Raw genomic sequence first — 16929 nt, forward strand, 5'->3', positions numbered from 1 at the left:
TAAGGTTAAATTTCAGGCAACAGAATGATAAGCAGAAATTGAATGCAGTATTGATTGATGAAACATCTGAATCAGATTCATTTTCAGAAGAGGCTGAGTTTGTGTATTACTTTGATTCAGATCTGTGTACTTCTGTGAATGTCAATGGTAGAGATTTGGAGATGTTCTTAGATTCAGGTTCATATAGGAACATAATTTCAGAGGTGACTTATGATAGATATTTCAAACATTTCCCACTTTCTCCTACAGCTAAACATTTTAAAGCCTATGGTCAGAAGCAGCCTATGGTATGTCTTGGTTATTTTGATGTTTTTCTGAAAGTTGGTGATAATCAAGTTGAAGATAAGATTTATGTCATGTGTGGTGATAAAGTATCATTGCTTGGAAGGAAGTCTAGTCTTGAGTTGTCTTTGCTTCAGATTAACGTAAACAAGGTTACTTCTTCAACAAATCTCGATCACTTTTTTGATGAATTTTCAGATGTATTTGATGGCTTGGGTCAAATTAAAGATTTTACTCATACGATTAAGGTTAATGAATCAGTCCCACCAGTTACACAACCGCTTCGTAGGTTACCCTATTCTATGGTGGAAGCAGTCAGTTCTTAGTTAGATAGAATGATTGATGATGATATCATTGAAGAAGTACATCATGCTACACCTTGGGTTTCAAATATACATTGTGTTCCGAAACCAAATACTTCTGAGATTAGAGTTTGTTGTGATTTACGTGAGGTCAACAAGGCTGTTGTTTGTGAGAGGTTTCCTATTTTTACTGCAGATGATACACTCTATGCTGAGATCAGCCAAGCTTGATTATAAATGGGGATTTTGGCAGATTTTAGTGGCAGAAGAATCAAGAGATTTGACAAGTTTTGTTACACACAGAGGTATCTTTAGATTCAAGTCTCCTTTTTGGTTTGAATTCAGCTTCTGAAGCATATCAAAAGGCTATGAACTATGTTTTCCGTGATATTACAGGTTTGGAGAAATATATTGATGACTTTATTTGTTATGCAGATTCTCTTGAAGAACTTGAAAATTTGCTCAGAAAAGTTTTTAAAAGATGTAGAGAGTACAATTTAAAGCTCAACAAGGACAAGTGTAAACTTGGTATGACAGAGATAGAGGTTTTAGGACTTGTGGTTTCTTCTGAAGGTGTCAGACCTAATCCAAAGAAGGTGGTCCGTGGAACATTTCCACAAGTATCTTTGGGGAAGGAAGTTTATTTTACAAACAGATCTCCGTCCGTTGATTCACATGCTAACTCAAGAGAAAACAGTTCAGTTACCCCCTAGAATTCAAAGATTTGCATGGAAGTTAAATGGATGTGATTTCCAAATTAGACATATTGCTGGCAAATCTAATATTGCAGATTTCTTCTCAAGAAAATCATTATCATCCAAGAATTGTGATAATGTGGCTGACTATTATATCAGATCTGTGGTTGACACGTGTACTTAGACATTGATTCAATTACAATAGATGAAATTAGGAATTGTTCATCCAAAGATGGAGAAATTCTGAAAGTATTAAGTGCTATAAACTTGGATGATTGGAGTGATGTGTTGGTGGAATATCTGAAGTTCAAGAATGAACTCTCAACATATGACTCAATTCTTTTGAGAGGAGAGAGAATAGTGATTCCTCGATCACTAAGGTCGAGAGTTTTGAGTATAGCTCATGAGACACATCAAGGCATAGTACATACTAAACAATTCCTTCGTACAAGATTCTATTGGCCAAAGATGGATATTGATGTGGAACAACTTGTTAACAAGTGTGCTACCTGTGTTCTGAATCAACCTTTAAGAAATGACACTACATTACAACCTGTAGATCCAGCACCAAGACCGTGGTCAAAAGTTGGTATAGACATCGTTGGACCTATTGACTCAGCCTACGTGTTAATGTTGATAGATTACTTTTCTTCATACCCATTTGTAGTGGTGATTAAAGACATTACATCAAGTGCTATCATTGAAGTTTTGGAAAGAATATTTTCTGAAAATGGTTTCCAAGAGAGTATAGTTTCAGATAATGGTCGCCAATTTGTGAGTGTACAGTTTGTGAAATATTTGAGAATGGCATTGGGATTAAACATATCCATTCCTCACCATATTTTCCCAAGAGCAATGGAAAGATCGAACGCTTTCATAGATTCTTGAAGAATGCATTCTGTTCTGCAGCAACTGATGGGAATGACTGGAAACGACAGTTACCCAGAATTCTACAAATGTATAGAGCTACTCCACATCGAGCTACTGGTGAAACTCCAGCTATGTTATTGCTTCATAGGAACATTAAAACTAAGTATCCAATCCTGTACTCCTCAAAACCTGATCCATTATTATCAAGAAAACTCTGTTATGCAGACAAGCTGAAGACATAAGCAGATGTGAAGAACAGTGTGAAACATCATATGTTTAGTGTTGGTGATCTGGTGTACATTGCTAATTTTGTGCGTGGTAAGTTAACTCCAACGTACAAACCTGTAAAATATGTGATCATCAACAAGAAACAACGTGATACATTCCAGGTTGTGAACTGTGATACAGGTGTTATCAGTGTAAGAAATGCTAAATTTCTTAGACATGCTCCATGTGAGGATCCAGTGAACTTTGATAATGTTGAGATTCCTGAAGATATGATTCCGGGAAACTTAGTATCAGACAGAACTGAGTCACAAGTACAAGCAACTTCACTGCCAACAGAGAACTTTAGTGTTCAACAGGATAACTTGTGTACTGATCCAGCTGTAGATATGAATACTAATGTGACTGAAACTGAAGAAGAAAATGAACTGAGTGGATCTGCTACACTGTCAGCAGATAATGCTTGTTTAAGAAGACCTCAAAGGACACGTCGTGCTCCTGCATATTTGAAAGACTATGTAAAGAAATGAATGTTTGAATGTTTCATATTATGTCATTGATAGACTTGTGTAGTAATGAAAGTGGGATATGTTTGATGGCCTATTTATTTGCTGTAACACATTTATGAATTTATTACATGCTTGACTGGTGGTAGATTTAAATATTTTCAAATATTATATTAGACATGCCTTATAGCATCTGAGGTCGCGTGATGTAACTTGTGAACTTGCGTACTACGTCAGAATAATAAAGCGGGTGATTGGAACTACTCGCATGTCGTGTGTGTCCCTGGGCAGACATGGATCCCAAGAAGATACTACACCCAGCAAATGAAGCCAAGTTGTTGCTGTGGCCCTGGGGGACTCGAGAAACTGAACTGCAGTCCTCTGAACTTTGACGATATGATCTGGGGCCAGGGAAACAATCCCAGATTGAACGGTGCCCCCAAGAACACCAGATCCTGCGTGGGGGTCAGGTCTGATCTAGCCGAGCTTCAACAGGATGTCCATCACCTGCTGTGTGGCATCCTGTGATAACAGGAGCCCGAGGGCCCTCAAAAGCCAATCGTCCAGGTACAGATGACAACACCTGCCCTGTGATCTGGCTAGCTGAGCTGGGATCAACAAGTTTGGTGAACACCCTCGGCGCCGTGGAGATGCTGAAGGGCAGAACTTGAAACTGACAGCACTTCCCGTCGAACGAAAACTTAAGGTATTTCTTGAACTCGGAGTGTATCGGAACATAGAGGTAAGCGTCCTTGAGATCGATTGACGTGAGCCAATCCCCTGTCTCCACAGAAGAGATCACTGATCGCAGTGTCTCCATCCTGAAGTATGGAACCTCTATGAGCTTGTCCTGCCCCTTGAGATTCAAGATAGGTCTGAACCCTCCGTCCTTCTTGGTCACAAGGAAGTACGTGGAATAAAACCCGTCTTCTTGTTGACCTTCCAGAACCACCTCGATGGCTGCCTTGTCCAGTAACGACTGGACCTCAGCATGGAGGACCTCTGCTTTTTCCTGGGAGAACGGCATGGGCATGTGCCGAATTCCTGAGAAGCTTGGAGGGTCTCGCTTCCACTGTGGCATGTGGCCATCCCTGACTGTGGACAGGACCCAGGGATTTGAAGTGGCTGCCTGCTATTCCGGAAGGAATAGTGACAGCCTGCCTCCTACAGGGACTTCTGGCGCAAGGCAATGTACTCCAACAGTCGACAGTTCTCTGCCTGCTTGTGCGGGGGAGACCAAGGGCTGTAGGCAAACGTTTAACAGGAAGTTGGGGCAGGCTTCCCTTTGCCCCGAAAAGGCTGCTGTTGCTGTGGTTGCAGCAACGCAGGACCTTTGCCCTTGCCCTTCATCCTCTTGCTCCGTTTGTGCTGAAGAGGAGCAGTCCTTGAAGGTGCTAACTGGCTTCGTGGCCTCCCGCACAACCTGCCGTGTCCCAGGGATTGTAGGGCTGGCACAGCACCTAATGCTGCTCCAGATAGAGTGCATGTCTGTAAGCTGCCGGCCCAACACTGCCGACTGCCCCTGCAAAGCAGAGAGGTAGACCACAACTCGCAGCATGTGGGCCGCATACCTATACAACTCCTCGAAGGAGTGATACGCGGACCTCAGCACCGGAGCGGCTATGGAGAACGGAGGCAGCCGCCGGCCCTGACTGGCCGAAGCCGAGGAAGAGGAGGAGGAACACCCAGGGTGACCGAGGCGTAAACGCACCCTTCCACCACTGGCGGTTCGAACTGCGAATCCTCATCTAACTGATACTGGTGGCTAATCTCCGGAAGATCGAAACGCAACCAGGTACCTGAGAGGAGGGGATTCACTATATCCCGACCAGCGACGGAAGCATGCGTAACCTCGCCTCGGCGACCTTAGTAATCTCTTCTTGCTCCTCGGACAGGGATCTCTCGCCATAAAGCGAACCTGCCGAGGGCGTTACCGAAACCGAACATGAGGGAACAGAGGGACTGAGAAGAGCCGAGACACTTGGCTCACCCCTGCCGGAGCCTGAACTAGGTCGCCTGGGCACCTGAAAAGAGCTCCCTACTGGAGGAGTAACTCGACAGCCCAGGGATAGGATGGGGTGCCGATGCCCCCAGCGGCTGGGCAGCACCAGGCTGGCTGCCCACTGTGACACTAGGCGTGCTCATGACCGAAGTCGAGCTGCCGACACCGGGCGTCGTTGCCCCGCTTGCCCCACGGGCCAAGCTTTGGCCGACTGTCCTAGGCAAGTCCGTCTGTGTGCCCGAAGCACAGGACGACTGCCCTGAGGGAGGAGCGTCCTCTGGACCCAAGCCCGGGCTGTGGCCTCCCTCAAATGAACCACCATGCACTCCCAATGATGATCGGGCGTCGAGCTCCTTACGGAAGCCCGACAACACTGAATCGATCATAGATTGGACAGAAGACATTTGCTGCTGGAACAAGGCGTTAGTTGATTCAAAAGATATTAACGGTGCTTGTGAAGCAGGGGGTGGTGCAGGGGATACAGCAGCAGGCGAAGGGGAAGGGTCCCTAGCAACCCTGGCCTTCTTGGCTGACCCCTCCGAGGAGGAAGCTGCACTCTTTTTCTTATGCGAGCTCTTAGAAGGAGGATCCTGCGCCCAAATATCCACCCCTGCCTTAAGCAGATTTTAGTGGAACAAAAAGTCTGCGTGGCAGGACTTTCTAGTTTGGGGAGTAAATACCGCACATACGTCACATGTTTGGTCATCATGGTGACACTTGACAAGACACCTCAAGCATGCATCATGGAGGTCTTTGGTGGGAATGGATGATTTGCATGTTGAGCATGATTTAAACTGCAAAACAACAAATAACCCCTCTAGTGTTGTGTAATGTAATAATGATGAAACAAAACACGCATGGGCGCAAAGCTAACTAACTAGTACTACTATGTCCTCCATCTTGCCAGCCACGTGGCTAACCGACAGGGACAGGAAAAGTTACAACATTTTAGACAAGTACACTGTAAAAAATGATTCCTAGAGCGCCCATGCGTCTAATAAATAAACCATACATACAGTTTGACTCTCTGAGGTACTCATCTTTGAACTTGCCTTTGCTAAGTATGTAAGAACGTCTGAGCACGTCCGGACATGCGGGCGACAGAAAAGGAAGTGTTTGGCTTGAGGCTATAGCCTAAGGGTTACCTGCTATTGGCTGTCACGGGGCCAGGGGCCCTGTAGGGGTGGTCTCACAAGACAAGAATGATGTTTTTTGTTTTGTACATATTTTTATTTCAAAAATATGGTTACAACTGTCGCAAGAATTTAAGGAACATTTAAATGCTTATAAGTACCCCAAGGAGGATCTCTATGGAAAAGAATGGATAGTTCACCCCTACCATGCTTCCAGGATAGAAAATGGAGTTTCATGAATAAAACGCTCTTATTCTGCGGAAGCGACGTTGTGGTTGAAGTGACAATATTATTGTAAGTAATATTATATTGACTATCTTCCAAGAGTTAAATTGTTATGTTATAAGCAATGTCATGTAAAATCCTATTGTCCATAAATAAAATACATATTTTACTACCAGTAGAAAGTAATTTTGATTTTGTAGTTGGTGAAAACAAAATTAAATAGCATTCATCCTCAGACAGGGCGCCGCCATTTTTCAAATCGTGAAGTCACGGACCAAAGTCCGTTTGAATTAATGAGATTATAGTTTGTTTTCGTCAAGTTAGAAAATCAAAACTACTTTCTACTAGTACTAGTAGTCAAATATGTATTTGAATCATGTCCGAAAGGAGTTTGCATGACACAGCCTGTAACATAACATAAGCGAGGTCGGGGCGAAGTGAAAATACTGCACAATAAATTTCTTCACTTGCTAAATTTACTTGGTTTGTAAATGTTCACTCACCAGTTTGTAGACACTTGTCAGTATATGTCTTTATATTTGGCCTCATAAACTTAATTACTTTATAATCATACATGTATGCATTTTGAAACTTAATAAAAAGAAGCGATCTGCGAATGTGTAACAGGAATGTAATATCTGGAGATTTTATAGTCCGTATATATGAATCATAATTCGCACACATGCCCTAGTGTATGTCGTCTGTATCATTACACTTCATAATGAAAACAATGATTCTGTTGAAAGCTACGACAACGTAATAAAAACAAAATGCAAATATTAAATTAAAACAAATTAAAGTTATAGGAGCAAAGTCAGGCTATTACTGTGTTCGGGAATATATCCATCAATATCCACAAAAACTATCTGGTCGAAAATAAGACATGAGCGCAAATAATGACCTACTTGTACATCAACTGTTTCTTTATATTACTAAAGTGTTTATGTTGCTCCAAAACCACAACATCTATCTAAACTCACTCACTAACTTTCGTTTCTGGAATGCAACTCTCTCGGTCTCTGACCCCAGTTTACATTTTGGCTGCTGTGTTTTTTAGAATGTTGAAAGGAATGCCCAATATATAGCATCCATATAAAGTTTTGCTTGTTTGTATCCATATTTCGCCAGCACTGTGGTGTTTCATAGCACCTCTTCAAAAATGTAATGAACACACATGACGGTGCGTGGTGGGTTCACAAAATCCACACGATGACAATAAGCAATCTATGCCCTTCTTCATGTCAAATAGAATTTTTCAGGAAATGTACACTCATGTTGTTTACACAACTGGTTAATCATCAAAACTCGAAGTGCAGTCGCCAGTTTCCAGTACATAACCACAACAATGCTTTGTTCAAAATATTGCGCTTCGTGTGACTTTCAACTCGATGGCATATACACTACTGAAATGTAAACACACAGAGCAGACTCTCGGGTATGATGTCACACCCACAGATGTCAGAACGCTAAAAGCAAAAATATGCATATGGGTGGGTGGGGCTGAAGTGTTTTTTGTTTTGGAGCATATTTATGATTTCTAGGACTTTTTTTCATAAGTGAATGGTGCAGATGTGGTATATTTTTATGTTTGAATGAATGTAATAAAAACGCAGGGTCATGAACCTTTTTAAAAATCCTTTAAAAATACACATCTCCTCTCAACCTAATACAACTGTAACCATATCAACTTTGCTATAATCCTAGTTTATATATGAAGATAATTATTTTGTGGAAATACATGGGATAATCCACAAAAATTCAAATCTCTTGAAAAAATTATACATATTCTGAAACCTAACCTAAAAGTCATAATATAATTCAACCAGATAAAATACTGCAGCTGTATAAGACTTGACCTGAAAATTGTGCATTGAACACCACTTACTTGTTCACAGATCAAGGCGAACTTGAGCTCGCCTTTCCCAGGATTGGATGAAATCATTCGGGAACACCATTGACGCCTTTTTCTTCATCTGTCTGACAAGTATTACTGGCTTTTCGAGATTTTGGAATGTTCACTTATATTTCTTTTTTAGCTGAAATTGTAACTTCTGGAGTCAGAGGATTCTGACAGGCTGTAATTTGATCTGCATGTCTCCTCCACACTGTTTTAGGAGCTACCTGCACCTCATATGACACTTTACTAGTTCTTACCACACTACTGGGTACTCACTTTTCTCCCTCCCGATAGTTCAAGGGTAGAAGTCTGCCGGTTCAATCTCGAACTTCTCTGTATGCATGTTGCTTTTACCTCTGTCAACAATCTGCCTCAGCTGAGCATCTGCAATGATTGATGGCTTTATCACGTCAAGTCTTGACTGTAGATGACACCCCATCATAGCTACTGTGCTGATTCTTATCTTGTTGCACGAGATATGTTTTGATTAGAATGGTATACATCATCTGCTGCAAACTGAAATCTTTGTTCTGAGTTCTGAGACCTTGTTTCAGTGTTTGTACAAACCTTTAAGCTAATCTAAGCCTGGCAGAATGGTTTTGTCGCTGATGTGATATGTTTGATTCCATTTATTCCTATGAAAATCTTGAACTCGTCAGCAATGAATTGAGGGCCATTATCACTAAGAATTGCTCTGGCAACCAACACTTGCTGAACATATACATGCAAAACCTCAATGGTTTAGACACTCTCCAAGACAATCGCTGTGTAGATACAAGAACAAAAAGATTCGATACTTGCATCAGAGTTTATTATATCTGTGTCTGGTTAAGCTGCAGAAAAGAAATTAAATGTTACCTTTTCAAACAAGTATCAAGGTTGGTAGGACTTTAAAAAAAAATTTGATTGAAAACAAGTGACGAGGGAGGAACTCATTTGTTTCTGTCACAAACAGAGATTGGGAAGTTTAGCACATGTAAATGGGTTGTAGATTCAGCCACATTCATTCTTACAGACACTAATTCTTATAGTGAACAAATGGATGATCAGGATGTGGCCAAGTCAAAATTATATTTTCTAAATGTTAATAAAAAATTGTTACACACACAAATAGAAGTGCTTCATTGACCGCAGGCAGGTGTCAATATTCCTGTATTTTCAGTTCCTGGGTGTGGCTGTCCAGTGTGCTCAGATCTGTTGGATGCCGACTTCCACGTTGGTTCAATGGTTCAATGCCCACGATTGCCGAAGTGGTTCCAGACTTCTGATCTGAACAGACTTCTGGTCTGAACTGGTGACCTTCCACCCACGTTGTTGTAAAGTAGTCCATGAACACTTGATCTTTGGGATCCCAGAGCAGAACTTTAAACAGTCCAATGTTTCTTCACTAAAGTTCAGGTCAGATCAGACAGGTCTGATTGAGGGATGTAACATTTCTACACAAGGCAGGAAGTGTAGTTATTAGGTGTACAGTACAGTCGCCTTCATGCTGACCAAATATATTTGAAAAAATGTTTGAAAAAAGTTATGCCAAAGGATGACAGAGTAGCTCTGAAGCTCTGAGTCTTTTACACCTGTGAAGGTCCCGGGGTAGAATAGGCCTTCAGCAACCCATGCTTGCCATTAAAGGCGACTCAGCTTGTCGTAAGAGGCGACTAACGGGATCAGGTGGTCAGGCAAACTGACTTGGTTGACACATGTCATCGGTTCCCAATTACACAGATCGATGCTCATGTTGTTGATCACTGGATTGTCTGGTCCAGACTCGATTATTTACAGACCAAAGCCATATAGCTGGAATATTGCTGAGTGCGGCGTAAAACTAAAACTCACTCACTCTGAGTCTTTTAGGGGAATCTTGCAAGAAAACTGGAAATAGATTCACTATAGGTCTACCTTGGAAGAGAAACATAGAAGTTCTACCAAACAACTATATATAGGCAGTTAAACTATTGGTTTCACTTAAAAAGAATTTACTCGCAAACCCAAAGAAAGGTACACTGTATCAACTACATTGAGAATAACAGGGCAGAAGTTGCTGACAAACCATTGCAAAGTATTACAGTATATTACTTACCACTGTGTATACAGAAGGCTAGCACCCCTCAAAATTGAGGGTTGTATTTGACCCTTTGAAGGAGTATCACTAAACTCCTTCCTGTACAAAGGACCATCCTTACTGGGAGGTTTACTCGCCAGTCTGCCAAGATTAAGAGAGAAACCGTTCCTCTTCCAAGGAGATGTGTCAAAAATGTTTCTTCAGATATGCTTTCCTGAGTCGGACACTGATGTTCACAGAAATCTATGGAGAGGTCTGAATGTCACAGCTACCAACACCAACAGTCTGTCGCCTCAAGAGAGTAACCTTTGGAGAAAATCTTCACTGAATATGGCAAACTTTGTCATTCTGAGGATGGCTAAAGAACATAGAGACAGACATGCTGCAGATGTCCTCAAGAATGACCGACACATGGATGACATTATCCATTCAACAGATATCGGAGAAATTGCAGATAATCATATGAAAAGTGTTGATATCATACTTGCTATAGGAAATTTCAAGATATAGAAATGGTACAGTAACTCAAAAGCAGAAAAGACAATTTATGAGAGTGAATTGTGAGATATAACGGACATTTTAATCCCTGGGAGTACAGACGATAAGCTGAAAACACTTGGAGCATTTTAGAATAGAAGGAGTGCCACAATATGCTTCAGAGTAGACATAAAATATGAGAAAAAGCTGACAAAAAGAGTTGTTTTTGTCACAAATCTATAATCCTCTGGGACTAGCAACAGCCAGAACCATCAGAGCTCGATCACAATTCTCATAGCTTCTGGAAGATGCAAGGCTTACAGTAGGATGAATCACAATGTGATGTAATCTATTTCAAGACTTAGAAAACTTGAACGACATCCAGTTTGACAGATGCTTGAAACCTCATGATGCGACTGGGATCCTTGAGCTTCATGTATTGTGTGATTGTATATGGAACATGCACTTGTGTGTTGTGACCAACGTCACAGGAACCCAGCATCAAACTTTGAGCAGCAAAGGCACGCGTTTCACCGTTGAAACAGACAACTATGGATTGACTCACAAATTGTCTTGCACTGGCTGTATTCTGATTCAACATCCAAGAAAGCATTTGTAGGAGTTATAATTGCAGAAATTCAGCCAAAGTAGGATTGTAGCATTTGTACTCTAAAATCACAATCTGAATCTGAATCATGTTTCATTATTAGATTGAAGTACATTCGGATTTGGCATTTTGTATTGGACCAATTTAGATATGCATTGGCATGCACAGTCTGTACAAAGACAGAGTTTTTCAATAAAGACCTACACATGTGGAGAAGCAGCATGTCTTAAATGAGATTGAATAACTTGGGAAGTTACACATGGTACAATTGGTGTCAAGGTAAATTGACAGTACAGTTGCTTCTGTCAAACTGGCTGACATTGCGGGTATTCTTGTGTTTAACTGTTCTAAGACATCCAGTCTCGTGCCATAATGGCGGAGATCGTCGTGTGCATTCAAATTTTTGTTCCGATGGAAAGGGAGTCAAGAATGCAGAGTAAAAAAAGGCTCTGTTACTTTATATGGCTGGAATGGAAGTGCAAGACATATTCTACGTCAGTATTCACAGATGAGGGTGATGTTTACAAAGCAAAAGTTTGCCTTGAATGAATATTTCCGACCATGTGTGAATGTACCATATGAGAAGCACGTTTTTTGAGCTTTGTGTCAGACGAATGACAATTGTGAATTTAGAGATATTGCAGCTGTTGACGAATGAATTCGAGACCAGGTCATAGAGAATGTTCCTTACACAGGTTGAGAATGAAGTGGTTGGAAAAAAAGGGGGAGATTTAACATGAAACATTTTGGTGTTGATGGCTAGAGCGCCGGAGGAATCGGAAATACAAGCAAAGGCTATTGAAGGTGCAAGTGTCGTGAATGGTGTGAGAAGTTCAAACTGATGAGACAGCCGAAAGTCTGGGAACAAGGGAAACTCAAATGTGAATAAAAACAGGAGTGATTTACCTTGTTACAGATGTGACATCATGGACCACTGGTCTAAAGACATGAGCTGTCCTGCACTTTTAAGAGGATGTGTAATAGTTGCATGTTATATAGGACATTATGAGAAAATGTGTAACATGAAATTTGCAAACAGGGAGAAAAGGTAGAGATCATAGTAAAGTGAGACAAGCAACAGATGAGACACCCAAGGATGCAGATTCTAAAGAAAAGGAATTTGTTATCTGGAATTGATAATGAAGCTAAGGAAATGCTTGATGGCACAATTACAGTCAGTGTTGGGGGTGTATCTTTAAAGATGTTGATTACAGTGGATTGATGTTCAACGTTGTGGGACAGAAAACGTGGAACACTATGAAGAATGATCATATTAAATACACATGTGAGAGAACTACTAGGGACATTATCCATATGGGGTAAATGAACCATTGCCAGTGTTGGGTATATTTACCAATGACATTTCTGTGGGTGAAGCAAAGTAAACAAGGCTGAATTTATCATTGTGTAACATGATGGACCTGGGAAAGGATCTATCTCAGGAACTTGGAGTTTTGGCTCTGGGACACAATGTTAATAAGTTGGAATCTCCCAGACACTTTGTAAAAGAATTTCCAGACCTGTTTACTGGATTACTCAAGGATTAACAAATGACAATTCCTATTGATGAAACTGTGGAACTAGTGGTATAGCAACTACACAGAGTTCCAGATCATCTCGAGAGCAAACCAGAAGACAAGTTAACAGAATTAGGAAACCTTGACATCATAGAAAAAGTTTCAGGACCGAGTGCCACCAACAGTAATTGTACCTAAACCTGGTGGTGAGGACATTCGGATATGCATAGACAGCAAACAATGGGATAAGATGTGAGACACAATGTAAGACACCAGATGCCTACTATTGATGATGTATTACAGGATCTTAACCTAAGTGCAGTGTTCAGTAAACTTAATGTGAAGTGGGCATAACATCAGAACAAACTCTCTACAGATTCACGACAAATCACAACATTCAGCAATCACAAGGGTCTTTACCGGTGCAAAAGACAGATGTTTGGTGTTTGTTGTGCTCAGAAGACTGTCCAGCAAGTATTGCATGGATGTGAAGGTGTGAATAACATGGATTTCATCGTTGTTCATGTTGCTAATATTGAAAACATGACAGGAAATGGCGAAGGTTCTGTCAGTGTTGCAGGACAAAGAACTGACTTTGAATCCTGGGAAGTGTCAATTTAGAGTGGAAAAGCTACTGAAACACATCTTATCCAAGAAGGGAGTGAGTCCAGCGGATGATAAAATCAAAGCAGTTCTCGAAGCTAGAGAACCAACCAACACAAAAGAAATCAGAAGCTTCCTAGGTTTAGTCAACTTTAATGCAAGGTATATAGAAAACCTTTCAACTGTGTTGGAGCCGTTGAGACATCTAACAAGAAGCAATGTGAAGTTTGTTTGAGGACCTGGGTAACATACTTCTGTCAATCAGCTGAAGAAATACTTGACTAGTGCGAAGGTATGAGGATACTGATAAGAATGTACCAACACAAGTAGCTGCAAGTTCTGTTGGAATTGGAACAGTAGTAGTTCAGAAGCGACAAAGTGTGCACAGAGTCATATCTTATCTAAGCAAGAGTTTGTCAGACACTGATAGACGGTATTCAGAAACAGAAAAGGAGGCGCTGGCTGTTGTGTAGGCACGTGAATCAGTACCTATATGGTGCACCATTTGAGTTGTTGACAGATCATCGACCGTTGCAATATGATTATACAGTGAAATATATCGAAGGGCAGAATAACATAGCTGGTTATCTGTCAACCACTCTGTGGGAAGTAGTATTATTAATGGGGTTACTAAATCATCTCAAATATAAGCCTACCATATCAATAACATAGATCTAGACCCTCTTTCAAAAACACGAAAACCAAAATGACACAACCCGTCTCCCTTTAATGGAGCCTTAAAATCTGTAGGGTACTATGAGTTTCGGCAACCCTAGTGCAATGGAAAGGTACATGCAGACGAAAAATATACATTGTTTGTAGTCCAGATGAAAAATATACATCATTCATAGATCAGACGAAAAATATTACTCGTTCGTAGTCCGAGGAACATGCAGACCAAAAATATGGATCGTTTGTAGTCCACACAAAAACATACATCGTTTGTAGTCCGAGATGCATGCAGACACGAAATATACATTGTTTGTAGTCCGCACAAAATCATACATCGTTTGTAGTCCGAGATGCATGCAGACACGAAATATACATTGTTTGTAGTCTGATATGCATGCAGACAAAAAACATACGTTTGTAGTTCGAGGTGCAAGATATATGCGAACAAAAAATATACATCGTTTGTAGTTCGAGGTGCAAGATATATGCAAACAAAAAATATACATCATTTGTAATTGGAGGTGAATATATTTTAGTTCATGTGGATGGGGTCCCTGGACTTCACGTCGTCTTGTTTGTGTATGGGGTGCACAAACTGTGAATCATCTTGTTTGGTTGATGTGCAGTGCTTCCAGGAATGCCTTCCAGAGAAAAACAGCAGCCAGCAAAAGGTAGGTCCACCTTTGGGCTGTTTCTAGCATCAGCCGCACCTTCTGGATATCCAGACGGGTCTCTTCTTGTTCCTCCTCGATGTCTTCTATATTCTTCTCGACTTTTTCCATATCCTCTTGGAGTTCTTCCTGTCCAGCATTGAGAAGATGTCGACCAACAAATTTGTGGCAGCCTGCAATGTATTTGTGGTTGCTCCACAAGAGCCTCGAGCCTCCCCAAGCGGTTGTAGAAGTCCTGGATGCTGGGCGCAGTAGGCGGCGGTCCTCAGCAGGCAATACGTTGTCGGTACACGGGGGCAGGATGGTCGCAGGCAATACGCTGCTGGCAGACGTCTCACTAGCGGGCAAGATGGCCGAGGGCAAAGCATCTGTGGACACCGGATTTGGAGATTTCTCTCCGGTTGTGTTGTTAGACAGTTCTGTGGCCGCACTCCATATTTTGCGTAGTCAATTGGAACGAATACCAAATCGTTGTCTTGTTTCTTGTGCTGGGACTTTTCTACGCATCTTGCAAATCTCCTCCACTTGGTCTTCCGATAGTTGTCTTTTCAGAGGCATTTTGGTTGCAGTACCTATCTACATTCGCACAATTGTCCATATGGAAAACTAGTGCAAACTAGTATACAGACTAGAAAAACTACTGTACAGAACAGGCAAACTAGTGCAATCTTTGGTGTTAGTCAAATGGTGGGTAGGGCTTTGTTTCCGGAGCAGAACTCAAAAACTGTTCAATATTTTTCTTCAAAACTTGGTAGCTATATCAATCAGAACCTCAAGTGGTGCCTTTTGCTATGTACAGGTTTTTGTGATTTATCATTTTCTTTGTGACCCAGTTGAAATGTTTTGGACTTCGTCTCAAAAGTGATAGGTGTGTTTCGTTTCTGGAGTACATCTAAAAAAATATCTGTCAGCAAAAGTTGGTAGATATATGTGGCAGATCCCAAAGTGGTGCCTTTTGCTCTTTACAGGTTTTTGTGATTTATTATTTTCTGAGTTTCCATGGAAAATTTTAAGATTTTTTCTCAAAATGGAGGGATGGGCTTCGTTTCTGAAGCAGACTGTTTGTTATTATTCTGCAAAACTAGGGTCATATACCAATGAGAAGCTAAAATGGTGCCTTTTGTTATTTACAGGTTTTTGTGATTTCTTAGTTTCTGGGTTTCCATGTAAACAATTTGGACTTAGTATCAAAAGTGAGAGGTGTGTTTTGTTTCCAGAGCACATCTCAAAAAGTTCCTAATATCTGTCAGCAAAACTGGTGCCTTTTGCTATTTACAGATTTTTGTAATTTAGTATTTTTCCAGTTTCCTTGGAAACGATTCTGACTTCTCAAAATGGAGGGATGGACTTCGTTTCTGGGGCACAGCTAGAAAACTAATCAATATCTTACAGGAAAACTTGGCAGATATTTGAAGCAGACCACAAAGTGGTGCCTTTTTCTATTTCCAGTGTTTTGGCATTTTTATTTTTCCTGGTTTCTATTGAAACAATTCTGACTTAGTCTCAAAATGGAGGGATAGACTTTGTTTTCAGAGCACAGCTTAGAAAAACATTTCATATCTTTCAACAGATCCGGGCAAATATATGTGACAGATATTGAAGTGGTGCCTTTTGCTTTTTTACAGATACATGGCATTTATATTTTTCATGACTTCCATGGAAACGATTCAAACTTAATCTAAGAAAACATCAAGTAACTGTTGGATGATTTGTCCTTTCAAATATGTGGGGGCCGGGGGTATATGTCTTCTTCTGATGACTCTTGCTTCTTTAACTAGTTTGACATAAGCTTCATCATGTAGTAGTGAGTTACCAAAATCCTTTGCCTCTTTGTGTTTCAGATAAAGAGAGTGTTATTGAAATAAGGGAATTGTCTGAATCCATGCTAGGTAGTATATCTGTATTTAGCTTACTTTTTTAAAGATTATGAGACGCCAAATGCACCTGTTTAAAAGGAAATGGCTGGCGCCAGATATGGATCATCTTCACAAGGATGTGCTTCCCTCCAAGGTTCCTTCAGGTCTAGAAGTTCAATGATACTATAAACTTTTCTCGTGCTTTGGGGTTGTTAATATTCTTATAGTAAAATGTATCCTTTTTTTTGCCCAATACTAAATTCTAGATTCCAGTCTTCCAGAAAATTTGATGGTATTGTCAAAACATATGGCAATACCCCTTGCATAACT

Source organism: Haliotis asinina, unplaced genomic scaffold (assembly GCF_037392515.1).
Source record: "Haliotis asinina isolate JCU_RB_2024 unplaced genomic scaffold, JCU_Hal_asi_v2 scaffold_41, whole genome shotgun sequence".
NCBI classification, from domain to species: Eukaryota; Metazoa; Mollusca; class Gastropoda; order Lepetellida; family Haliotidae; genus Haliotis; species Haliotis asinina.